The sequence below is a fragment of the Mustelus asterias genome, chromosome 14 (genome assembly GCF_964213995.1).
Source record: "Mustelus asterias chromosome 14, sMusAst1.hap1.1, whole genome shotgun sequence".
NCBI classification, from domain to species: domain Eukaryota; kingdom Metazoa; phylum Chordata; class Chondrichthyes; order Carcharhiniformes; family Triakidae; genus Mustelus; species Mustelus asterias.
The window spans coordinates 31,479,960-31,506,852 of NC_135814.1; positions in this window are offsets into that span (position 1 = coordinate 31,479,960).

Genomic DNA, 26,893 nt, shown 5'->3' on the forward strand with positions numbered 1-26,893 from the left:
CGCCTTTCCAGTGAAAAAAAATCCTAGTTTATTCAACCTCTCCTCATAGTCAACACCCTCGAGACTAGGCAATGTCCTGGTGAACCTTCTTTGCATTCTCCAAATCTTCCACGTCCTTCTGGTAGCGTGTTGACCAGAATTGCATGCAATACTCCAAATGTGGCCTAACCAAGGTTTTATATAGCTGCAACATGATTTCCCAACTCTTGTACTCAATGCCCCAGCCGATGAAGGCAAGCATGCCATATGCTTTCTTAATCACCTTGGCCACCTGTGTTGTCACTTTTAGAGAACTGTGGACCTGCACACTCAGATCCCTCTGTTTGTTAATGTTCCGGAGAGTTCTGCCATTTACAGTATAATTCACACATAAATTTGATCCTCCAAAATGCAACATCTCACATTTGTCCTGATTAAACTCCATCTGCCATTTCTGTGCCCAAGTCTCCAATCTATCTATATGCTGTTATATCCTCTGACAATCCACAGCACTGAGAGTAACTCCACCAATCTTCATACCGTCCGCAAACTTACTAATCAGGCCACCCACATTTTCCTCCAGATCATTTATATATACTACAAACAACAGAGGTCGCAGCACTGATCCCTGCGGAACACCACTAGCTACAGATCTCCATTCTGAAAAACACCCTTCCACCGCTACTCTCCGTCTTCTATAACCAAGATGTGGAGATGCCGGCATTGGACTGAGGTAAGCACTGTAAGAACAACACCAGGTTAAAGTCCAACAGGTCTATTTGGCAGCACAAGCCACGAGCTTTCAGAGCGCTGCTTCTACATCAGGTAAGTGGAAGTTCTGTTCACAAATAGAATTTTTTATAGAATTTTATAGAATCCCTACAGTGCAGAAGGAGGCCATTCGGCCCATCGAGTCTGCACCGACCACAATCCCACCCAGGCCCTACCCCCACATATTTTACCCGCTAATCCCTCTAACCTAAGCATCTCAGGACTCTAAGGGGCAATTTTTTAACCTGGCCAATCAACCTAACCCGCACATCTTTGGCCTGTGGGGGGAAACCGGAGCACCCGGAGGAAACCCACGCAGACACGAGGAGAATGTGCAAACTCCACACAGACAGTGACCCGAGCCGGGAATCGAACCCAGGACCCTGGAGCTGTGAAGCAGCAGTGCTAACCACTGTGCTACCGTGCCGCCCTGATTGGAATGGTTGGAATGCGAGTCTTTACAGGTAATCAAGTCTTAAAGGTACAGACAATGTGAGTGGAGAGAGGGTTAAGTACAGGTTCTGTGAACCTGTGATCTTCCGTTAAGCGTCCTCCAAGGCAGCCTTCACGACACACGACAATGCAGAATCGCTGAGCAGAAACTGATAGCCAAGTTCCGCATACATGAGGACAGCCTCAACCAGGATCTTGGATTCATGTCACACTATCTGTAACCCCCATGACTTGCCTGGGCTTGCAAAATCTCACTAACTGTCCTGGCTGGAGACAATACACACCTCTTTAACCTGTGCTTAACCCTCTCTCCACTCACATTGTCTGTACCTTTAAGACTTGATTACCCGTAAAGACTCGCATTCCAACCATTATTTTGTAAATTGAGTTTGTGTCTTTATATGCTCTGTTTGTGAACACAACTCCCACTCACCTGATGAAGGAGTAGCGCTTGTGGCTTGTGCTACCAAATAAACCTGTTGGACTTTAACCTGGTGTTGTGAGACTTCTTACTGTTCTATAACCAAGCCAGTTCTGTATCCATCTAGCCAGGAAGCTAGAGCTCAGAGAGGTCCTGGGGAGCTGAGATGGTGGCAGATGGTCATTGGTTCCATGCCAGGCCACTAGGCCTCAGGGAAGCCCTGTGAGCCATTCATAGCTGGTTATAGCCAGGAAGTAAGAATTCAAAGAAACCCAGGAGAAGTGCCAGCTTAGCAAAGCCAATAGATATAAATGAGTAGGTAATTAGAGATGGAAGTACAGTTTTGTGAATCCCATGGAATGTATCCTTGGAACAACTCACTGGTGGAGGAGGCTCTACAAATATCATCCTATCCTCAATGAAGAAGAACGCAGCACATCAGTGCAAAAGATAACCCTGAAGCATTCGTTGCAATCTTCAGCCAGAAGTGCTGAGTGGATGATCCACCTTGGCCTCCTCCAGTGGTCCCCAGCATCTCAGATGCCAGTCTCCAGCCAATTTGATTCACTCCACATGATATCAAGAAATGGTTGGAGACACTGGATACTGCAAAGACAATGGGCCTTGATAACATTCCGGCAATAATCCTGAAGACTTGTGCTCCAGAACGTGCTGCTTCCTTAGCCAAGCTCTTCCAGCACAGTAACAACACTGGCATCGACCCGACAATGTGGAAAATTGCCCAGGTATGTTCTGTGCACAAAAAGCAGGACAAATCCAACCCAGCCAATTACCGCCCAATCAATTCTGGATCATCAGTAAAGTGATGGAAGAGATATTTAACAGTGCTATCAAGCAGCACCTGCTCAGCAATAACCTGCTCAGTGACACCCAGTTTGGGTTTCACCAGGGTCACTCAGCTCCTGACCTCATTACAACTTTGGTTCAAACATGGATGAAAGAGCTGAATTTCAGAGGTGAGATGAGAGTGACTGCCTTTGACATCAAGGCCACATTCAATCAGGTGTGGCATCAAGGAACCTTAGCAAAACTGGAATCAATGGGTATCGGGGGCAAACATTCTGCTGGTTGGAGTCATACCTGGTACATAGGAAGATGGTTGTGCTTCTGGAGGGTCAGTCATCTCAGCTCAGGGCATCTCTGCAGGAGCCCCCCAGGGTAGTGTCCTAGGCCCAACCATCTTTAGCTGCTTCATCAATGACCTTCCCTCCGTCATAAGGTCAGAAGTGGGAATGTTCGCCGATGACTGCGCAAAGTTCAGCACCATTCACAACTCCTCAGATACTGAAGCAGTCCATGTCCAAATGCAACAAGATCTGGACAATATCCAGGCTTGGGCTGACAAGTGGCAAGTAATACTCGCGCCACACAAATGCCAGGGAATGACCATCACCAATTAAAGACACTCTATCCACCGCTCCTCGATAATCAATGGTGTTACCATCACTGAATCCCCTACTGTCAACATCCTTGGGGTTACTATTGACCAGAAACTCAACTGGACTGCCACATCAGTGAATTGATGGAAGGCACAATGACTACAAGAGCATGTCAGAGGCTAGAAATACTGCGGCAAGTAAGTCATCTCCTGACCCCCCAAAGCCTATCCACCATCTACAGGGCACAAGCCAGGAGTGAGATAGAATACTCCCCACTTGCCTGGATGGGTGCAGCTCCAACAACACTCAAGAAGTTTGACACCATCCAGGACAAAGCAGCCCACTTGATTGGCATCACATCTACAAACATTCAATCCCTCCACCACCAACGCTCAGCAGCAGCAGTGAGTACTATCTACAAGAAGCATTGCAGCAATTCACCAAAGATCCCGAGACAGCACCTTCCAAACCCATGACCACTTCCATCTAGAAGGACAAGGGCAGCAGATACATGGGAACACCACCACCTGCAAGTTCCCCTCAAAGCCACTCACCAAGCCACTGGCTTGGAAATATATCGCCGTTCCTTTGCAGTCGCTGGGTCAAAATCCTGAAATTCCCTCCCTAACGGCATTGTGGGTCAACCCATGGCATATGGGCTGCAGCCATTCAAGAAGTCGGCTCACTCCCACCTTCTCAAGGGCAGCTCGGGATGGGCAATAAATGCTGGCCAACCAGTGACGCCCATGTCCCACGAATGAATAAAAAAAAAGAGATTGAACCATCATGAGGTGAGCAGTTGTTGAGGCAATTCGAGTCAGAGTGACTTTTGAGGTGTTAGATCTTCAAAACTGAGGAGTGGAAATTCCTCATGAGGGAGGTGGAGTTTGCACAAGATTTGATGACTTGCAGCAGTCACTGATATCTACTTAAAGTAAAGGAATTTGATCAGTTCCGGGAAAAGGAAACTTCTGAGAGACTGTGACAAACAACAGAGGATAGAGAGATCAATTGGAGAGAATACATTTATGAAAACATTAAAGCCCTGTGTGAGGGAGTGCCTGCTTGAATCTCAAGAAGACAGCATAGTAGCTGGTCAGATCTCCCAGAAGACTATATGGACGAGGCCAGGCCTGGAGAACCAGTTGCTGCCATCTTCAAGAGGACATCCCAAGAGCAATAGGACATTGTTTAGTAAAGCTACTGGAATGTTATAGATTCAAATATTGTTAAGGACTATTGCCACCAGAAAAGGGAAGGTAAGCTCTGAGTGTAGTTTAAGCTAAGATCGTTTGGGACTGTATTGAAGCATCAACCGTGCCATAACACTATCTATTTCCTATCAATTTAGACTGAGTCAATGAAGTTAGATAATAAACTAATGGATGAAGGGAAAGCCACCTGACATGTTACTTTTCAAGAACATGAAAACTTTTATTTAATCAATGGAAGATATGCCATGACGTGTACTTAATTTGGAAACACAGAGCATGGACACTTTTCTTGATGCTTTTTGCACCCTATTGTATTCCTCCCCTTCTCTTATTGAGATATTGATGCCTTACTGGCATATAGATCCAAAGATGTCAAGCATTACTCAGTGCCCTCTGCAAATAGTAAATACTGGCAGGCTTTTCTGTGTTATCTTAAGGTATAAAATAAATAACTTTATGAGTGTTTAGTCTGATTTTGAGGTAATAAAAAACCTGGTACCTTTATTCAACGTCCATTCTGACTTTTTTTGAATATGAGAAATGCTGAATGCCTTTGTAAAGACAGCCAATGAACCAAGAATTCAGTGAAATCTTGCTTCATTTTACAGTTTGACCTAATATAATGATGATAGTGAAAGGAATATTTAAGAAATAATTGCAACTATCTACAAAGTTAAGTCAAAGGATAACAATGAAGAAAATGGAACATAGTAATCAATGGCAGAAGACTAAGATGTTCTTGAAGTTGCAATTATATTCCAACATGGGAGACCAATTGAATCGATCCCATGTTGACTCAGGGCCCAGAACCTGGTGCAGACTCCCAGAGATTCATCTGATTGTAGCATCATGATGTCATGACTTCTATCCCTCAGTGGGAGGAAGTCCCACCCTCGAGAGCCGTCAGCAAATCTGATTAGCTATCAGCACTAGCATTCGCACCAGTGACAGAATTTAGTAGTGGGTGCCCCTGAGACTGCAAGCAGGCCCGGGATGAAGAGAACAATGGATCCCAGAAGATGGGGACTCAGAATCTGAGAATTTCGGGTGGGATGGGATTAGGCACCCAAGGGGGTTGGGTTGTGTGTGTTGGAGAATATCCCATGCCTGGCTGTATAAAAGACACTGAGACTAGGGAGCTTTGGAAGAGACTATTTATTGCTCACCTACTTTTCTGCCCTACCAAACACGCAGTGCTGGCTCATTCTCTTCTTTTCACACACATCTGAGTATCATTAACAAATCAATACCCAAAAACTCTTCACCTGAGTATCTTAAACTATTTGGTATTTAGCATTCATCAATATTGGATACTAACAATGAAAGGTGTGGGGGAGGCAGGTTTTGGATGCCAGGCAGGGAGGCAAAAAGGTCCGCAATGTGCACAGGGCACCCCAGCCCCCCCCCCCCCCCCCAAAGAAAAGTGAACCCCTTTTATTCTCATTCCTACTTTCCTTCTCGCTCCCACTCTCTCCTACCTGCCCACACCAGTCACATTTTGGAATGAGCAGCTTAATATCCGGGTCAATCAACTTGTTAACAAGCTCAATTGCTCCTTATTAATTTTCAAAAATGGCGGCGATCTTCCAATTTTGATGCATGCCTGCTCACCATATTATGGAAAGCCAACATGTTTGATGTCGGGTTCGTGACCAAGGTCATTATGCCAGATTTTACCCATGCGTGGAATGGCTAGCAGACCTGATTCGCAAAGCTAAAATCCCAGCCATGGAGTCACAAGGCTTGCGACACAAAATGGTTTACTTTTCTTTAATCTTTGAAATCGCTTCAGGAGCAGCACACAGGGAATATATATTTTTAAAAGTTTAACAACTGTTTTTAACTCGTACCAATAAATAATGTCCTTTGCAGCTTGAACCACAGAAGATCCCGTTTACACAGTTTATGTCAGAAATCATCAGATGGTGAGATAGACATCAACACTCTTGGCAAAGCAGGAATTGTTAAAATTAGATAAGTGTCCTCACTAAGAGATTATTGGCAGCAATTATCTGATGATGATCACAGAAATATGCTGATTCAGCATGAAACACATTGTTAAAGGCGCGGAGCCCAACTCTGCTGTCACAGCATGTCTAAGGGAATCAAGGAATACGAGTTAAGGGTGGACAAGTGCTGTTGGGGGTGAAGATCAGCCTTTATCTTATTGAATTGCAGAACTGCCTTGAAGGGCTGCAGGGCCCAGTTCAGCTCTTATTTCTTGCATTCTTTTCAAACACAGGGGTTGCCAAACTGCTGTACGCACACTCCTGGGGTAGGCAAGGCATCTTTGGGGTAGATATAGGAAATCAGTCGAATTTTATTTCCTAATTATTTACTATATTTATTTATTGCATTTTAATAATAGGCTACTCAGGCAAAGCTTTAAAACTCTGGGAAATTGTTATATAAAGTAGATAATTTACTTCAAGACATACCAATGAGAACACTGATACACAGAGACAATGACAGTGTCCTCACCTCCAATCATTGTGCACACTCCAGCATGGCTGCAGTTGCCCAGCAACTGTCCAGTCTAACGGAGCTCAGAAATAAATTGGTTTTTTTTTCTCTATTGTATATGTCACTGTATAACTATATCTTCTAAGATGTAACGGTGACAAATGGGCAGATAGCTAATGACAGGTAATCAAAGTATCCTCAGCACCTACGTGTAGCAAACAACTTATGACTGGAACTAACAGCTATTACTCTAAACATTTTGTGCCCATGCTTGAACAACCTTTGCCATTACAAAAACGAGAGTACAATTAAGGCAGTCTTTATGCGTATTATGCACACTTCGTACAATGCTTGGGCTGCAAAAAGTTAAAAATATTAAACCTGCACGGAGGTGGAGGTATGCTGGAGACTCAGAGATCGGGAAGGAGATATGCAGTCAGTAAAGTTTGAAAATCTCTGTTCTAACAGTAGCTGCTGTGAGTTCGACATGTCCTTGCATTGCAAGTTCTTTTCAGTATTCTACGTGGCAAGTTGCTGAAAGTGCAAGCTGATTCGGCATTTCCTTTGCTGTGACATTAAGTCTTCAGCTGAAGTTATGTTTGAGTTCTGTGAAAATGGCAATTGTAAGTGAAACAACTTTAAATGAATCACACTGTTCCCTTAGGAATCAATGTTAAAGCTGGACTTGGGTTTCTTGCCCAGAAAAAAAACAATGTACAAGTTAAAATTCTTTGCTATACATTTACAGCACTGTGTATTCCTAGCTGGAATAACTTGAAAATTTAAAAAAAAATCACTGACTATAATAGAAATATTGCACAAATTCAAATTAAAAGTAACACCAAATCACCCAAATAAACCCTGATACCAGTTTGTGATCTTCCAAATAAACCCTGAATAACATAGCTGGTGTTTTATCCACAGCACACTGGAAACTCAGTTCAACATTTTGCTTGCTTTCCTTTCCCACTCACTTTTGCACTCTCCTTTCCCGCTCTGCCTCACTCCATGGTGTCCCCAGGGGGTGGGCCGTGGATTTAGCCGGTGGCGTGAGGGTTAGAAAATTGAGCTGGGGGTGGGGTGGTAACCACTGTTTAAACTGGTGGAAAGGGAGCACAGATTGAACCAGATGTGGGGGAGGGGGTTGTCGATTGAGCCTGGAAGGCATGGAATGAGCCAGTGGTGAGAGTAGGAGAAGAGGCCACGGATTGTGCCAGGGATGGAGGGGGGAACGGGGATTGAGCCAGAGGCGAGTGTCTGTTTACTAACATTTCATCACCCGATTGGCAGCTTACCCATCCCAGCCTTGGCACCTCTCTGAGTGGCAGTGACAGTTCCATCTGGGTCAGGCTCCCTGCCCTGTGTCCCTGCTCCCAGGTCTCGAGCATCGTTCTTTTCCCACAGCCTGGGCTTCTTTGTTTCATCAGAACAAAGGTCACGACCTGAAATGTTCTCTATCCACAGATGCTGCCAGACCAGCTAAATATTTCCAGCATTTCAGATTTTCATTATCTGCCATAACTTGGAGAAAATCACCAGGAAATGAAAATTCCAAATCCCTGCCCCAAAATCAATCAGGAAAATTCCCACTCTTTAACTTTTTATATTCCAAAGAATACGAAGAGTTTATGTAATCTCCCTTTGGTGCCCTGATTATATTTTAGTGATTTTTGAGCTACTCTCTTTTCAAAGCCTATATACCCTACCTAAGGTCCAGTACCCAGAACTGCACGCAGTACTCCAGATGTGGTCTACACTGGTGTAATGATGCACGCTCACAGACTTCTTCAGAAACACAAAGGATATTTATTAATAAGGAAAATCTGTACACAGACCAACAGCCCCCTGGTTGCCCTGGAGCAGTCCGCCAGCTGCCCCAGTCCCTACATGTCTTCAATATGTCTTCAGACTGCCTTCTGCCGAAGAGAAAACTCCATCTCTTGGAGCGATTGCCCAATTTTTGATTTGATTTGATTTACTATTTTAACCTGTATTAGTATGCAGTGAAAAGTATTGTTTCTTGCGCACGATACAGGCAAAGCATATTGTACATAGAAAAGGAAAGGAGCGAGTGCAGAATGTAGTGTTACAGTCATAGCTAGGGTATAGAGAAAGATCAACTTAATGTGAGGTAGGTCCATTCAAAGGTCAGATGGCAGCAGGGGAGAAACAGTTCTTGAGTCGGTTGGTGCATGTCCTCGGACTTTTGTATCTTTTTCCTGACGGAAGAACGTAGAAGAGAGTATGTCCGGGGTGCATGGGGTCCTTGATTATGCTAGTTGCTTTTCCGTGGCAGCAGGAAGTGTAGACAGAGTCAATGGATGGGAGACTGGTTTGCATGATGGACTGGGATTCGTTCACAAGCCTTTGTAGTCTCTTGCAGCCTTGGACAGAACAGGAGCCATACAAAGCTGTGATACAACCAGAAAGAATGCTTTCTATGGGGAGAGTCATAGCGGACATGCCAAATTTCCTTAGCTTCCTGAGAAAATTTATATTCCCATCTACACCAGTAGCATGTCAGCAGTCTTTGTGTCATCAGAAAACATATGAGCATGCGCATGTGCGTGCATGCGTGTGTGCTTTGACTCATCACTAAGCCTAGCGTTCAAGATAAATAGCATTTACTTCCATATAAGATAATGTTATTTTAAGTATGCTTCTCCAACAGGGATTGTCAATAAAGCCACAGGTCTGTCACAAAATGATTTGAAATTCTGAATCTTGGGTCAATGGAAAAGAATAGTTACTAACTATATAACAACTGCTTTAAATTGGACAAGAAGTATTCATTTACTAAATATATATTTATTACATTGTATTTTTAAATGTGAAAGTACTGTCATTTTTATCACTCTTCAACTCAGTGTTTTCAGATGTATAAATTTCATCGAATAACTTAATGTCTAATAAGTGAATAAAGCTAAGTATATTGGGCACGATCTTACCGTCCGTTCACGCCACACTCCCACTGCAACGATGACAGAGAATTTGGTGACAAGCCAAGCCAAGTCTCTGTTCACTGTCGCGGGATGGGAAAATCTCGCGGGCGTGAACAGTTGGAAAATTCTGGCCATGAAATGCTGTCATTTTATTCAAGTTGCAGGCCCACTTTCGCAGATGTTGGATAAGCTGTACATGGAGTTCAATGCAAGAACAATTTTTAAAAATCTTTACGCCAGAAGGGTTTGCTGAAATATACAACAGAATGGAATCAATAAATGGAACAGTTCAACTCATAGACATTTCTCAAATATCCAATGTGTGCGATAAGCTGGATTCGGCCTGACACATTAACGCACACTTGGGCTCAAGGGCTAAGCTTTAGAAGCTGAATGGATGAGAGCTCTGTTGAGAAGACAGAACAAGAGATAAAGGAAAGAGGATGAGACTTGTGCATTTTACAATCATTCTTCTCTCCCAAAAGGCTTTACCTAGAACTGCAGTCAAACTCCTCCAACATCTATGATCAGAACTATTAAAAGATTATTCCATTTAATTAGGCACCTCCTAACGTTAGAGTTTCAATCATCATAATTACTATCCTAAGAGAAAACACTTACTGGTAGGCTTGGACTCCTTTGAAGAAACAGAGAAGCAAACTAATTACTCCATTGAAAAGCTTCCATTTGTTTCTGCAGTGGTGTTCCACTTTGACTAAATCTCAGGAGGTTTTGATTGGCATTGGGTGACAATATTTCAGATACTTTCATTACATTTCGTAGCCATTTTAAACCATTACAAATCATATCAGTATGGCACACCTTACAGCATCCTAGAACATTTGTCATTATATAAAACAAAGCCATACAACAGAAAAGCCTTCCTAATATTCCATTATGAATTCCTCAGTTATTGCAGTTCAGAAATAGCTTACATACATCAGCAATTTATTTAATTCCATTTTAAAACTTTCAAGTCCCAAATCTTGAATTGTAAGAATGTAAAAGGTTACATAATATTACACAAAACATAGAGCATTGAAAACAGGCACACGGATTGTGATAGAGGATTAACCCAGTGCCTATTGTTTCCAATGTAGGCCACATGCCAATGCTGTGCTGCCTGCTAATTGATATGATTGCAGCCTGTAGCCAACACTAAAGGCCCGATTTTACCATCAAGTTGCGCCCGTTTTCAGGCGCGTAAACTTGGTAAAGTCGGGCGTGAGGCGAGTAGCGCGATCCGCACCCGCCTCCACGCCAGTTCCCCCTTTAGCAAGATCCAAAAATGGCCGCGATCAGGACCGTGCCCAAAATGGGCATGACAGCTACTTAAATGCATTTGCATGTATTTAAATTGACTTAACGGGCTGCACAGTGACACAGTGGTTCATAGATTCATAGAAACCCTACAGTGCAGAAGGAGGCCATTCGGCCCATCGAGTCTGCACCGAGCACAATCCCACCCAGGCCCTACCCCCACATATTTACCCGCTAATCCCTCTAACCTACGCATTTTTTTTCGGAATCTAAGGGGCAATTTTTAACCTGGCCAATCAACCTAACCCGCACATCTTTGGACTGTGGGAGGAAACCGGAGCACCCGAAGGAAACCCACGCAGACACGAGGAGAATGTGCAAACTCCACACAGACAGTGACCCAAGCCGGGAATCGAACCCGGGACCCTGGAGCTGTGAAGCAGCAGTGCTAACCACTGCGCTACCGTGCACGCCCAACCTTTAGCGTTCACTCATCCAGATTCGGCGCAAAACAGACATGCTCCACAAAAGTCCAATTCCGGCACTGCGGTTAGTGAGGAGTGAAGTGCTGAGCATCCGACGGCTCTCTGCTTAAGATCGGTGGGGTGGGGCGGGGGTGTGGGGGTCCGCTACCACTCTGCCTGAGATCAGTGAGAGGGAAGAGGGAGGTCCGCTGCCACTCTGCCTGTGATCAGTGAAGGGAAAGGGGAGGATCTGCTGCTACTCTGCCTGAGATTGGTGTTGGGGGGAGTCCGCTGCCACTCTGCCTGAGATGGTTGTGGGGGAAGGTCTGCTGCCATTCTGCCTAGATAGAATGCGGCTCCCCTGCCACATTGCCCTCGGGCCGGATAATACCTCCCCCTGGCCCCCACAGACATTGCCCCACCCCCACAACATTACTGACTCCCTTGTCCCCCCACCCCCTCTGCCACCCAGACCAATCGCGGGCCCCTCCCCTCCCCCCCCCCCCGCCCCACCCCACCGATCTCAGGTGGAGTGGCAGCGGACCGCCCTTCCCCCTTACTGATCTCAGGCAGAATGGCAGCAGACCTGAGCAATGGCAGCTCCAATAATGACGTATCTCCTCCATGAGGTTAAGAGTATGTAGCCATGCCTGTCCCTATCAGTTACACAACTGGAGACAGCAGAATGTAACTGATAGGGACAGGCATGGCTACATACTCTTAACCTCATGGAGGAGATACGTCATTATTGGAGCTGCCATTGCTCAGGCTGTAGCCAACATGGGGCTGGAATTATAAATCCTGATGCTATCCTCACATCTAATCTTTATCCCACTTTCCGAATCTCACAATCTCTTTTGATTAGAAGGAACACAGGAACAGGATTAGGTCATTTAGCCCCTCGAGCCTGTTCTGCTATTCAGTGAGATCAAGGCTAATCTGTCACCTAACTCCACAGAACCATCTTTGCCCTGTAGGCCTGAGGCTGCAATCACTAATTTTTTGCAGTTTAATATTTTTGCATTTTATTTCTGCTTTGCTCTTGATTTTAAGAGAACCCCATATTAAGCCTGTATTGAATTTTTAAAAATTACTTTCTAGACCTTGATTTAAAGCCATGTGTGATCGTGCTTTGATTGATCAATAGTATTCAGTAGTGATATTATTAACTGTGAACTTGTTTCTTTTCCTCAAGGACTCCTTGGCTTGTTTCATATTGGTTAATGCAGGCCATGTTTGTAGCTATTGTCCTGAATTTTCAGGATGGAAGGCATCACCACTGACTCTGACAGGCCCACTGTGCCATTCTACCCTCACTTGACCAACAGCTCTCCAGCCCCTCCAGACATAGCGCTGTGGTGGCCGGAAGAGGTATTGCAGTGTCAAGCCTGAACCTAAGTCCTGAGACTGCACCTCAGGTGTCCCGAGGGTGAGAGGGTAGGGAATGTCCTGGGAGGTCAGGAAGGGGGCGATCTCAGTGTTGGGGGGCAGGCTGGATGGGGGCAATGAGCACTGGAGCTCCCACATCCATAAGGGGAGGACACCCAAATCTGAAGGGGCCTTCAGTTTGAGGCGCCTCCCAAGGGCCTTCAGATTCAGCACCACCCCCCACCGCCCCCACCCACCAAGATCGAGGATGAAGACTTATTCCATTTGGCATCCTGATCGAACCACCAGACTGAGGCTGGGTGGGAAAAGGCACGTAAGGGCCTTAATAGGGGCATGGGTGGGTTTCCTGTCCAAGGCCCTGCTCAGCCCACTGTAGAACTGATTTTGGGTCAGGGTAGGCAAGATTCCAGAGGGAATACCGTCCATGCAATTTTACACTCCCCACATCCCACTTCAGAACCTGCCAGGGGAGTGTAAAATTCTGGCCATTGTTTTGTCTATGCTACTGTTTTTTTCTCTTCTGGCTAGATTTGCAAAAATAAAATTTGTTTTCTATTGCTTAATAGTAGCCAGTTCTTACCGCGATCAATGACCCTTGAACGACAAGCCAAGACAATGGATAAACTTGCACATAGGTATTTAAATATGGTGTAGAATCAGAAGATGGAGTTTGATTGATGGACAGCATAACCTGATTGATGGCAGTTGGGAGACGCCATCAAAAAGATGTGTAAACAGCCTGAGTCTTGTAAGGCCCATAGTGCCTGTGAGAAGAATTTGATTCATACTCATGGTTTTGAGAAAGTCTGGATGGAAGCCTTAGATTGAGCCAGTAATTGGAATTAAAGGATCATAAAATCCAGCATCGAGACTGCAGCTGAAATGGATTTATCAGCTAATGAAAACTATGAAGAAAGAGACATCTATGGAATGAGTAATTGGAGAATCCACCCCTTTGCAAGGTTATTCCGAGACTTGGTAATGTATGTACCAAAGGGAACTGTACCAATTGAGGGAACTGTCTTGAACAGACCAATATGGGGTTGCAACTTGTGCTACAATAAAGTTGTCTATATGTATATATATATAAAACATATAAATATAAAATGTTTTTTTCATAGAATCCTTCCTTTTCAATAAAGTTATCTTTTTCTCTTTTTATCATTAATAATTTTTTCATAAAAATTGTTTTCACACATTATTTGGTATTGAGTTACTCATTCCTAATGTGCAGAGTACAATTCCCAGCCTGAGTGGGACTCCGCAAGGGATTCTCACACCCTACACATTTCTGGCAATCCAGCCAGGAGTCCACGAAGAACATGAATTAGACTATGGAGAAGTATCTTAGGAGTAAGTTATCCCTGAAAGAAGAATGGGTTCAACTCATTGAGAAGTCGGACAATCTAGTCTTTGAGGCAGAACACTGGCTGGAGAAATTCACACGTAAAGCAGTCCAGTTGTTCGCACTATGGGAGAAATACATGAGATTAGGGAGCCAACTAATGGCAATAGAAGTGAGGTGTAGTGATCAGGAGCAAGAGTTCAATGAGTATAAAACTAAACTGAATAAAAAAGAAGCTAATGGAATAAAAAATAAGCTAAATTGGTACAGAAAGGAAAAGAATTGGCACAACTCTCTCTAGAAAAGAAAGAGGCTAACTCTGAGGTACAGTGAGGTCCCTTTGCAGTGGGAAGGATGTGGAACTAAAGGAAAACAATTGCCCCTTGACCAGGCCAAAGCCCAGATTTAAGATCCAATGGTGAAGGTAGCCATTGCTGCTATGAATAAAGGGGAGCTCATGGAAGGACCAGTTGGAGGCCCCAAAATCAATATAAAACAGGGTGCATTATTCAGACAATTGATGCATTGTACCAGAGGCATGTTACCAGGAAACAATAGAAGATCCAGGATCACCCAGGACCGGAAATCACTTGGGAAAGGCTACGGCATGTTGGGTGGTGACCGCGGATGAAAAAGGATGTGGAGGATATGTGTCAACAATATTTGATTTGTGCTGCTAATAATCCTGACCCACAAAAGAGGAAGACACTAATGGAACACACTAGGAGAATTGGGGATTCATGGCAGGAGATCCAAATTGATTTTATTGGATCTTTGCCCCTATACCATATGTTACTCCTTACTCTTCCCCCCCCCCCCCACCCCACCCCCCGACATTGACCTGTGGCAACAGCAAGGGGCAAGGCTGGTGCAGGTGCCAGCGGCCCCAAAAGTCCAGTTCTGGCATGAGTTCCGTTGCAGATGACTCAATGCAAACTCTTGAATGGGGAGAATTACAGACAGGGTGATGGGTATGCACAATGAACTAGTTTGTGAATTGGCAGGTCTGTCAGAAACCCCACATGCAATATCATGCAGCAGAGGGGAGTCCAGCACCTACTTGTAGAGTGTTTTGCACAGAACTAGGAGGCCATCCTTTCCAGCATGGAAATGGTGCCCAACTCATTAGCAAAGTTATGGACCTAACCATTATGCAATATCTGATAGCTGATGTCTCAGCAAGACAAGCAGAAGCCACCCAATCAAGGACTGCACACACCCTGGTCATACCCTTCTTCCATCGGGAAAAAGATACAAAAGTCTGAGATCACCTACTAGCTGACTCAAGAACAGCTTCCCTGCTGCCATCAGACTTTTGAATGGACCTACCTCATATTAAGCTGATTTTTTTCCACACCCTAGCTATAACTGTAACATTACATTCTGCGCTCTCTCCTTTTGGTATGTTTTGTCTGTATAGCGCGCAAGGAACAATACTTTTCATTGTATACTAATTAATACATGTGACAATAATAAATCAAATCAAATCAAATGTCTCAGTGCTGCAGCGGAAACTCAGACTTCAACCATGCAAGGTCACGCAAACTTAGAATGCTGTCCCGCGAATGCAGATAGCTGCCATTCAAGCTCAGATTGCTGCTACCATGGCTGTGAATACCAATGTTCAAAGGAGCTTGTCAGAGTGTCACAGCAGTCCAGTGACCAGTTCAGAAACAGATTACTATGATTGCTGAGGCAACACCCCAGTGGAAATAGCAGCGGCAGTAGCTCCACGGAGCTCATACCAGCTGCCCTCCCTCAGAGTGACTGCATTCATCCTCTCACTGTTGTCACTTTGCCAGTGACCTTGCTATTGCCTGTTAGCCAGCCAACCCAACTGCTGCCACCCACAAGATGGTGCACTCCAACATCAGGTTTTCTACACCCAAAGCACTTTATATCAGTGCTTTGGGTATATAATCTTCAATACCCAAATTATATAATCTTGCATCCAAACAAGATTACTCTCCAAGGCCAGCACCTCCACTGAAAGTTAGCAGCCTTCTACCAGCCATGCTGCAACCACTGGGGTGGCATCACGAATGAAGTTACTGGGAAAATCCCATGGTCGCCACACTCCAGCGCTTGTTCGAGTACACTGAGGGAGAATTTAGCACAGCCAATGCACCTAACCAGCACATCTTTGGAGTGTGGGAGGAAACCAGAGCACCCGGAGGAAACCCATGCAGACACGGGGAGAACATGCAAACTCCGCACAGACAGTGACCCAAGCCGGGAATCGAACCCAGGTCCCTGGCGCTGTGAGGCAGCAGTGCTTGCCATTGTGCCACCATGCCGCACAAGGGTGATTAGTTGATCTTAGTGTGCGGCATGGTATGCTTGGATGTATATTTGGTTTGGAATGTTTATTTTGTGTTGGCTAGTATTCTTATGGGTGTTACAGATACGAATTTTGTGCAGATGTTAGAAAGGTTGTAAATTGCTGCATTAAAGTAATTCAAAGAGATAGTTAACAAAATAAAGCTTCACCAATTCACATGAGTCTCCAGTCAGTCTTAAAAGTAATAAATGTTAAACTGCAGTGGGCTGGTTCTTAATGATGCATTTTTCACAGAACTGTTGCTTGATAACCCAGAATCCCCTCTACACAGGCCGTCAATTTAAAGAATCACAGACAGCCATTAACCGCTGCAATTTTTACAAAAAAACACTTTTTTTTTTCCAAGGTCCAATCTTCATTCGAGCAGTTTCCAGAAACGACTGTACTTTTGAAATTGCTCAACAACATTTTTATTATAAAAAGATTGCATTCTATCCCCCAGCGTTTCAGGCTCCGAGCAGATAATCTGGTTTGCAAATTAATAGCTCCTGGCAATAGAATATTCATTTAATCCTTCAATCCAGCGGTCACCAAATCCGAAGCTTGGGAGATGATGAGTTGATTAGCAGTGGCCCCAAAACTGAACAGGGCAATCCCAATGTGTGAGTAAAGTTACTAAACTGTGCATGTTGCTTCCAGTGTAGAAAGCTTGCAAACTTCATGCTGCCTACTAACTTAAATATTTGATTAAATACTGAATTCATAAGCCATGTCATCTAACAATAGCATTTCTACCCAGTATCCACCCAATGGTTTATCATGGTGTCTCAAATCCAGCTGGCAGAAAAGTCTGTTGCATTGCAGCTACTATGAGGTTACTAGGCATTGGCCTGCATGTTATACTTGTTATGATCCAGTTAGGGACCAGCAACATTTTGTTTAAAGTAGACAACGTTTGAAATTCCAGTCAGCTACTGGGAGAATAAAGACACAACATTCCACGGTTTTAAGTAAATACAATACACTTTACATACAAAGCTGGAAAAGTAAAATAATCTGCAATATCGATCTTTCACTCTAACATTCAGAGTTGGCATGAGGTAAATATGAATTGGCAGGCAGCCTATGGGCAGCAGATCACACGGCACATTACATGGCTGATGCGGCCAAGCCACATCCCATGGATTTCTCAGCAACCCATCCAGGCATCAGTGACCATTGTGAGTTTAAAAAAACTCTTTGATATTTTGTTTCTTCATGAGAGATTTCAACTCTTCACCTTCTAAGATCTAGCTTTTGAATCCCCTCAAAAGCCATCCCAACTTGGACTGCATCAACAACTGCTCACCTCCCAATAGTTCAATACCTTCTCCTCAGACTGGGTTCCACATGATTCCCAAAGTTTCACTGCCGCCTCTAATTACTGGCACGTTTGCGAATCTTTCTCAGACCGCTAGCTTCACTAAGCTTCGGTCTCACGTTTGTCCAAATTCCAATCTTGTAGCTGCAACAAGCTATATAAATAGCTTCCAGGGTTTCTTTGAACCCTAACTTCCTTCAGCATGGAACCAATGATCTTCTCAGCTTCCCAGAACCTGTTCTTAGCTCTAACCACACCAAACAGCTCCCAGAGTTTCTCCAAAGCTGGAAAGGCCATAAGCTTCAAATTCAAACTAACAGCCTCTCTCCCAAAACTCACACCTAACTTAAACCGGAAAACCCTTTTTAAGTTCCACCATTTTCACAATAACATAGTCTTTTGCAGCTCAATGGATGATTTTAAACTAATTAAGCTCTAACTCCCAAAACAAAACATCTGTCTGAACTACACTTCTCTGCAAGTAGTGTAGATATCAGAACTCCAGTTCTCCAATTAAGCAAACCCACCTGCTGTTTTAGGATCTTACTTTTCTAACTGTTAACTGGTTTGTGGTTTGGTTTCCACTACAAATAGTATTTGGATCTCTTTTCAGGTAGCTAATGGCCTGATTTGTATTGGGAAGATTTCCCACTACTTATGAGCAACTTAGGCCTAACTCAAGTATGTTTCTTCAGAAACACTTTTCTTTACATGATAGTACATGGTTGAATTTGAGGTAAGTACATCTCACTGTTCTTCTTAGTCTCTTGCACATGACTGCTGATGTCACTGTTGCATCATGATATGTCATTATCATAACATTACGCCATTATTCTACATCACCACCCAAGTATAATTACAACTTTTGAAATAACAAATTTAAACTATTTTCATTTCATTTTAGAACTTCTGTAATCCTCCAGTACTGTTACAGACTTTACCCAACTCCTACCCTTCCCCTGTTCCAAGTCATTGTTACAAAGGGCTTCAATCTTCCACAGTGTCTCGTCTCTCTGGGAGGGCCTTGTGGACAATTGCAGTTGCCCATCTTTTCCCTGGGAAACAAACACATTGGCAGAGTGGGACAGCAGGTGGTGACTGGGCTGCAGTTGCTATGACAACTGAATTGTGAGGGTAGTGAACTTTTTCCAATGAAGGACTGACTCACGAGAGAAGATCTCAGGACGTGGACATTCACAAGAAGACAAATTCGCATTCTCTCTGCAATCTTCTATTCCTTCTTAGAATACCGGAGAAAGGCTTTCAACTCCCAACAAAGAATCGCACAGTTGCATCAATCAGTGCTTCACTGAGGATGAAAAAGTTTTACCATATCTTAGATTTGAATAAATCTGGAAGACTAATGATGAAAATTTTGTAGACATTGCAGGATATGAGGAAAAATGCCCCCACTACATTTAGAGTGCTGCTTTAACTTTCTGTAGATCGTGGTAACATTGTCACAATTTCTTCAGCACAAGGCTGTCCCACTGTAGGTAGTGGGATGATAGTGACAGTATAAGAAGATAAAGATCTCTAAAGGTTGCCACTCAAGTGGATAGAGCTGTGAAGAAGGCATATAGTGTGTTAGCTTTTATTAACAGGGGGTTGGAGTTTAAGAGCCGTGGGGTTATGCTGCAACTGTACAGGACCTTGGTGAGACCGCATTTGAAATATTGCGTGCAGTTCTGGTCACCTCACTATAAGAAGGATGTGGAAGCGCTGGAAAGAGTGCAGAGGAGATTTACCAGGATGCTGCCTGGTTTGGAGTGTCGGTCTTATGAGGAAAGGTTGAGGGAGCTGGGGATGTTCTCTCTGGAGCGGAGGAGATTGAGGGGAGACTTAATAGAGGTTTATAAAATGATGAAGGGGATAGATAGAGTGAACGTTCAAAGACTATTTCCTCGGGTGGATGGAGCTATTACAAGGGGGCATAACTATAGGGTTCATGGTGGGAGATATAGGAAGGATATCAGAGGTAGGTTCTTCACGCAGAGAGCAGTTGGGGTGTGGAATGGACTGCCTGCAGTGATAGTGGAGTCAGACACTTTAGGAACATTTAAGCGGTTATTGGATAGGCACATGGAGCACACCAGGATGGTAGGGAGTGGGATAGCTTGATCTTGGTTTCAGATGAAGGTCGGCACAACATCGTGGGCCGAAGGGCCTGTTCTGTGCTGTACTGTTCTATGTTCTATGTTCTATAAGATTCCCCATTCTCAACAATGGAATGAATCCCCCAGACTGACCATATAGGATGGACTCTGAGGAAGAAGAAGCTCTGCACTTATGGCCTCTGCTTCTGCACTGAAAGACAACTTAAGTGGAAGAATGATGTGCTGATTAGATTGAAGAATGGTCATCAACTTAGGCCCAAATTTTCATCCCTGAGTCGCATTTGCCAAGTTGGGAGATTGCCTGGCTTGGCGAGCTCAATCTTTAAAAGTGTCCACCCACAAGTCAGGTTTTTAGTCAGGGTGGGTGATGCCAGAACAAATTCACAGGCTGCTGGGTGCAGAGGCAGGCTGGGTGCAAGACCTGCCTCTGTGACCTGGCACTGTATTTAAATAAATAAACAATAATAATAAACAAAAGCATTCCTCCAGTCCTTATCGCTCACACTCCACACATTCCCTAAGCCCCACCTATGCCAACCTATGCCAATCCATGACCCCTACGACACCCACATCCCAATGTCAACCCACGTCCCCTCACCCACCCTCATGGCCCTTTATGCCAAATTAGTATCCCTCTACGCATCTCATTGCCTTAGCCCCATGCCAACTTAGTGTCAGCTCATGCCAATCCATGCCCCCCCAACCACAACCCTTTGCCCTTACTTCTCCATGCCAACTCATCTAGTATCCTTGGACAATTCCTTGACAGCTCGTGGAATTTAGAATTTAGCAATTTCAAGCAACTCTGAAACACCAGCTACCAACACAGCTCACCCTCTCACAGCAATTCTCATCAATCCCCTTTTCCCTAACAATGTCCAGCCCCTCCTGACATGCTCACTAGTCCCCCACCCAGCAGAAATAATTTCCTGATCATTGGGCAGGATTAGTAGTGGGAATTCAGGCAGTAGAAAGCTCCCCTTGGAGATTCATGAGAATTCTCCCATCACCAAAGTAATTATTTGGTGGGTTCCAGTAGCTGAATCCTCAATGGGGGCAGTTGAGGGTCAGGAAGAGTGGAAACCTGCTATAGCATCAATAATAGGTGCCCTGGTAGGGCCCAGTGTCACACATCAACTTCCCCTCGCCCAAAAGCAAATCAAAAAATAATGGCCGGAATTGTCCGGTCTTGACCACCCCAGAAGCGAACATCCCTTCCCGAGGCTAACAGATCTTTAGCTTGGCCATCAAATTCTCTGCCCCATCATTCTGCTCCATTCCCACAGTGGGCAGAACCAGGAAGATTTAGGCAATGTTTTAAAGCTTGCCTCACTGAGCTCCTTTTGGACCTGCCCACTGTTTCTAGTGGGATTGGAAAAGCAGATAAAGCCTCATGCTCTTCAGTTTAGAGCTCAGTTTAGAATGGCAAATCAGGTCCCACTGATGTTAGTAAACCCCAGCCTGCACACTTAAAGGGAGCACCATGCCAGCTTGGGGTGAGTTTCTCTGCAGCAATCAATTTGAAATGAAGACAGCTGGATCAGTGCAGGAAAGGAGTGGTTAAGTCTCTTGGTCCACTTTAACTGCACCCCATCTGACTTTGGCCAGTCAAAATAAATTACAATCAAGAGAGAAAGGTGACAAAGAAAGGAAACAAAGAAATGCTTGCAATTCTTTACCTGAGCATCTAACAAGATTGAGGGATGAATTCTAGACTTCTTTACTTCTCAAACACTTAATAAATTAAACTCTCCCCAGAGACTGGACACTGACGTGCTTAAGAATGAGATAAATGGAGGCAACTGTTTGCAGGATATGTCATCCGTTTGACTGCTATTCTATCATAATCAATGTATTCCATCTTTCCCAGGATATGAACCTGTAAATATAGACATAAGAATATAAAGAAACACTCAGCAAAAGATAAAGGGAAAAGTCTGAATAAATAACATCAACAGGAGGTAATTGGAAATTGGAATCATTTATTACAAGGAAAAGGCAGTAACATAATTTAAGGAAAAAGATGAGGAAGTGGGATTGGAGTGGATAATTTCAGTAGAAAAGCTAGAAGTAATGCAAATGTGAAAGGCTGAATAGCCTTCTTCTCTGGTCTCATTTTTAAGAATCTTGGGGGAAGCTTAGTCTCGAGTCAGGAACCTTTTGACAGGTAAGTTTAAAAGGTCTTGACAAAATCAACTATCGTAACTAGATTTATTATAAATTCAATTTGTTTCAAATACAGTGATTGATCAGAGGGCTCTTTCCTTCAAAGGTAATTGACTATTAAATTTTCCAGCATTACTGGAGTATTCATGTGCATTGGAGTACTTCATCCAGTATATAAAGTCATATTCTGCATTCAACAGTATTGAGAATCTAACTTTAATGTGTCATACATTTGTGCTCGCATTGATTTAAAGTCAAGAGATTTGTTGAGCCTTTGAAACGCTCATCTGTGATCCACTCACGAACACCATAATAACACTGGGAAGTCTTTGCAATGCTCATGAATCTGTCAAAATAAACAAGCATTCATTTAAACTCCCCTCTAAAAAACACAACCCTACAAAGTGTTCAGAATAATGTCAAAATAAACAACATTTCAAAGATGCATAATCCTCTCGGCAGCTCAGAAAACTCAGTCAAACAAAGCACACAATCCCCTTTCTGGGTAAACAGCCCTTACAGAGATGAATCCATTAGCAGGACTTAGAGTTCAGCCAAGAATTCTCACAGCTGTATAAACAAATTTTCAAGAGCTGAATACATTTAAACTTTTGAAGCAGGTTGAATAAATAGCTGGCCTGACAATGAAACATGTCAGTCAGCTGTTCATCCTGCTTCAAAGGTTTCATATGTAGAGTGAGGGCTAGGGGTCATTTATAGAACTGGGCTAATGTCTCAGTGAATGGAGATAGGTCCAAGTACCTTTTCCTACCTCTCGGGAGAAAAGAGGTGCAGTGTTATTTGCTAATTGTATAGCAATCTTTTAAATTTACTTGCAAGTCTAGAGATCCTACAACATCCAAAGGAAGACCCCAACCTGGCAGTGACCCAGCGGGCCCTAATACATGGACCTGGCCATTGGCTCATCCCCCACCCCAACCCCAGGGACATCATCCATTTACCAGCCTTCAACCCATCCACGCCGGACCGTGGTCTGGACATCCACTGACCTGCGAAGCCAAACCGCAGCCCGTCAGTGACCCAGAACACCAAATCTCGCAGACCCATCTACTGACACAGGAACCACTAGCAAGGTAACAAATCCTCCACCCACACACTGACCAGAGCGAAGAACCTCATTGGACATAACTATACCGTTAACACCGCAAACTACTCTCACCATCTCCCAGGCTCGAAAAGAAGTCGTCATTCCAGGAAATGTGCAGGCCTGCAGGTGAGAATGAAACAACACGGTCCTAAGGCCCCCCCTCCCCAGCTTACTCCTTGCAAATGTCCAATCTCTGGAAAACAAGCTAGACGAACTTAAAGCCAGACTCACTTTCCAAAGAGAACTGAAGGACTGTTGTATCCTCTGTTTCACTGAAACATGGCTCACTCCTGCTTCACCAGACTGTGCCCTACAACCAAAGGGCTTCTCAATCCATCGAATGGACCGTACAGCAGCCTCAGTCAAGGCTAGGGGATGTGGGGTCTGCTTCCTAATCAACACCTTGTGGTGCCTAGGCATAGCAACACTGGCAAGTTTCTGCTCCCTGGACCTAAAATACCTGACACTAAAATGCTGCCCCTAATGCATTCACCTCCGTAATTCTGACGGCAGTTTATATCCCACCCCACGCGGACGTGAATATTGTGCTGGACGAAATATACACCACTACAAATTGCCTTGAGACAAAACATCCCAAGGCTTTGTTCATCGTGGTTGGGGAATTAAATCAGGCCAAGCTCACGAGCGTACTACCAAGTTACCACCAACACGTCTCCTGTTTCACCAGAGGCCCAAACATCCTAGACCACTGCTACACAAATATCAAACATGCCTACCCCTCTATCGCCCGCCCACACTTTGGCAAATCAGACCACAAGGCTGTGCTCCTGTTCCCGGCTTACAAGTAAAAACTGAAACCAGAGAATCCGTCAAAGAAAGTCGTGCAATGTTGGTTTGAGGAATCGGATGATCTTCTACGGGGCTGCTTCGAGTCAGTGGACTGGTCAGTATTTAAAAACTCTGCGACCAGTGTGAATGAGTACACCACTACAGTAAGTGACTTCATCAGTATGTGTGCAGAAGACTGTGTGCCAAAGAAGCAAATCCGTGTGTTTCCCAACCGGAAACCATGGGTGAACAGGGATATCCACTGCTTGCTGAAGTCCGGGTCTGAGGCGTTCAAGTCAAGTGACCCTGACCTATACAAGAAAGCCAGATACGATCTAAGGAGATCCATCAAAGATGCCAAAAGACAATAGTGGACCAAGCTACTGCCAGGCTAGCCACACCGACTCCACCGACTATGGCAAGGTCTGCAAGACATAACAGGCTACAAGATGAAGGCATGTAAAATTGCCGGCTCCAACGCACCCTCCCTGATGAACTCCATGCATTCTACGTCCATTTTGAGCAAAATGTCAGCGAGAGCACGCCCTCCACTCTAGAAGCCCGGGATGAACCTGTATTTGGGGTCACCATTGCAGATGTCAGAGCAGCTTCCTCGAAGGTCAACCCATGGAAAGTGGGGTACCGGATGAGCACTCAGAACCTGCACGGATCAACTTGCGGGGGCATTCGCTGACATCTTCAACCTCTCTTTACAACAATTTGAGGTCCCTATCTGCTTCAGGAAGGCGACCATCATCCCGGTTCCAAAGAAAAGCCAGGAGCATGCCTTAATGACTATCATCCGGTGGCTCTGACATCCATCATTATGAAATGCTTCGAAAGGCTGGTCATGGCACGAATCAATTCCAGCCTCCCGCACTACCTGGATCCACGACAGTTTGCCTATCGCCGCAACAAATCCGCAGCAGACACCATCTCCCTGGCCCTGCATTCAACCCTGGAACACCTAGATAATAAAGACACTTATATCAGACTCCTATTTATTGACTACAGCTCAGCCTTCAACACCATTATTCCTACAAAATTCATCTCTGAACTCTGTGACTTGGACCTTGGCTCTGCCCTCTGCGACTGGATCCTGAACTTCCTAACCCACAGACCACAATCAACAACACCTCCTCCACGATCATCTTCAACACTGTACCCCACAAGGTTGTGTTCTCAGCCCCCTACTATACTCTTTATACACCTATGACTGTGTGGCCACATTCCCTCCAACTCGATTTTCAAGTTTGCTGACAACACCACCATAGTGGGTTGGATCTCAAACAATGACAAGACAGAGTGCAGGAATGAGATAGAGAATCTGATGAACTGATGCGGCGAAATAATCTCTTCCTCAATATCAACAAAACGGAGGAGATTTTCATCGACTTCAGGAAGTGTAGTGGAGAAGATGCCCCATCTACATCAATGGGGATGAAATAGAAATGATTCAAAGCTTCAGTTTATTAGGTGTCCAGATCACCAGCAGCCTGTCCTGGTCCCCCCATGACGACACTTTAGTTAAGAAAGCCGACTTTCTCAGAAGACTAAGGAAATTTGGCATGTCAGCTACGACTCTCACCAACTTTTACAGATGCACCAGAGAAAGTATCCTTTCCAGTTGTGTCACAGCTTGGTATGGTCCCTGCTCTGTCCAAGACAGCAAGAAACTAGAAAGTGTTGTGAATGTAGCCCAATCCCAATCATGCAAACCAGCCTCCCATCCATTGACTCTGTCTACACTTCCCGCTGCCTCGGCAAAGCAGCCAGCATAATTAAGGACCCCATGCACCCGATATTCTCTTCCATCTTCTTCCGTCGGGAAAAAGATACAAAAGTCTGAGGCCACATACCAACCGACTCAAGAACAGCTTCTTCCTTGCTACCATCAGACTTTTGAATGGACTTACCTTGCATTAAGTTGATCTTTCTCTACACCCTAGCTATGACTGTAATACTACATTCTGCACTCTCTCGTTTCCTTCTCTATAAATGGTATGCTTTGTCTGCATAGCGCACAAGAAACAATACTTTTCACTGTATGTTAATACGTGCGACAATAAAAAATCAAATTAAATCAAATTACATTTAATTGCATGCAGGTGATGGTCATTAACTTCTGATTCATTTAAATCCATTGAATTAGACATGGACTGAAACTATGGCTGTTTTCATTCAGAGATGTATGCTTGCAATGTTGAACTCTATAAATAAATATAAATGTGTGTAAAGACTGGCTCCAGCTCTATCCTTCACAAGCTGGCTTTCTGGCATTTAACACAATTTATGTCAGCAATGTTGGAGACAATTGATAAGTTAGGAGATGTTATTGAACAAAATAATGACCTCTTTTCGGTCATTTAATTATATTTGAATTGTTAAGTGGTGTCAATAAATCTAGCAATTGAAACTGAAAAATCTGAGGAATTCTTGGCATACACGTGAAGTAAGCGAGGTTACCTATCAATCTGTAAGTTCCAGAGCTTATCAACAATGTGTAACTAGAATTATTTATATTTTAAATGTGTACCATTGTAAAGGGGGAAAAAAACACTTGGCAAACCTCTTTATGTTTAAGAAAGAACTGAAAAGAAAATTTAATTTTCACTATGGCAAAATTAAATAAATGGAATGCATTTTACAGTCCCTGCATGTTACCATCTCATTTCCAGCCTCCCTTTCCTCCCCAAACTGCATGAACATGCCGTCATCTCTCAAATCTCTTCCCGTAATTACATCCTCACATTTCCATAAACAATGTTCCCTGTAGGCTGCATACACACACACATACATGCATACATACACACCCACACATACACACACACACATACATACACACATACATACACACACACACACATACATACACACACACACACAAAACAGTGCAGCAAACCAGAAGGTATCATGCAGACCACTCACATGTTTTCCCCTCTGAGATAGCAGATGCCCATGGTTGTGACTG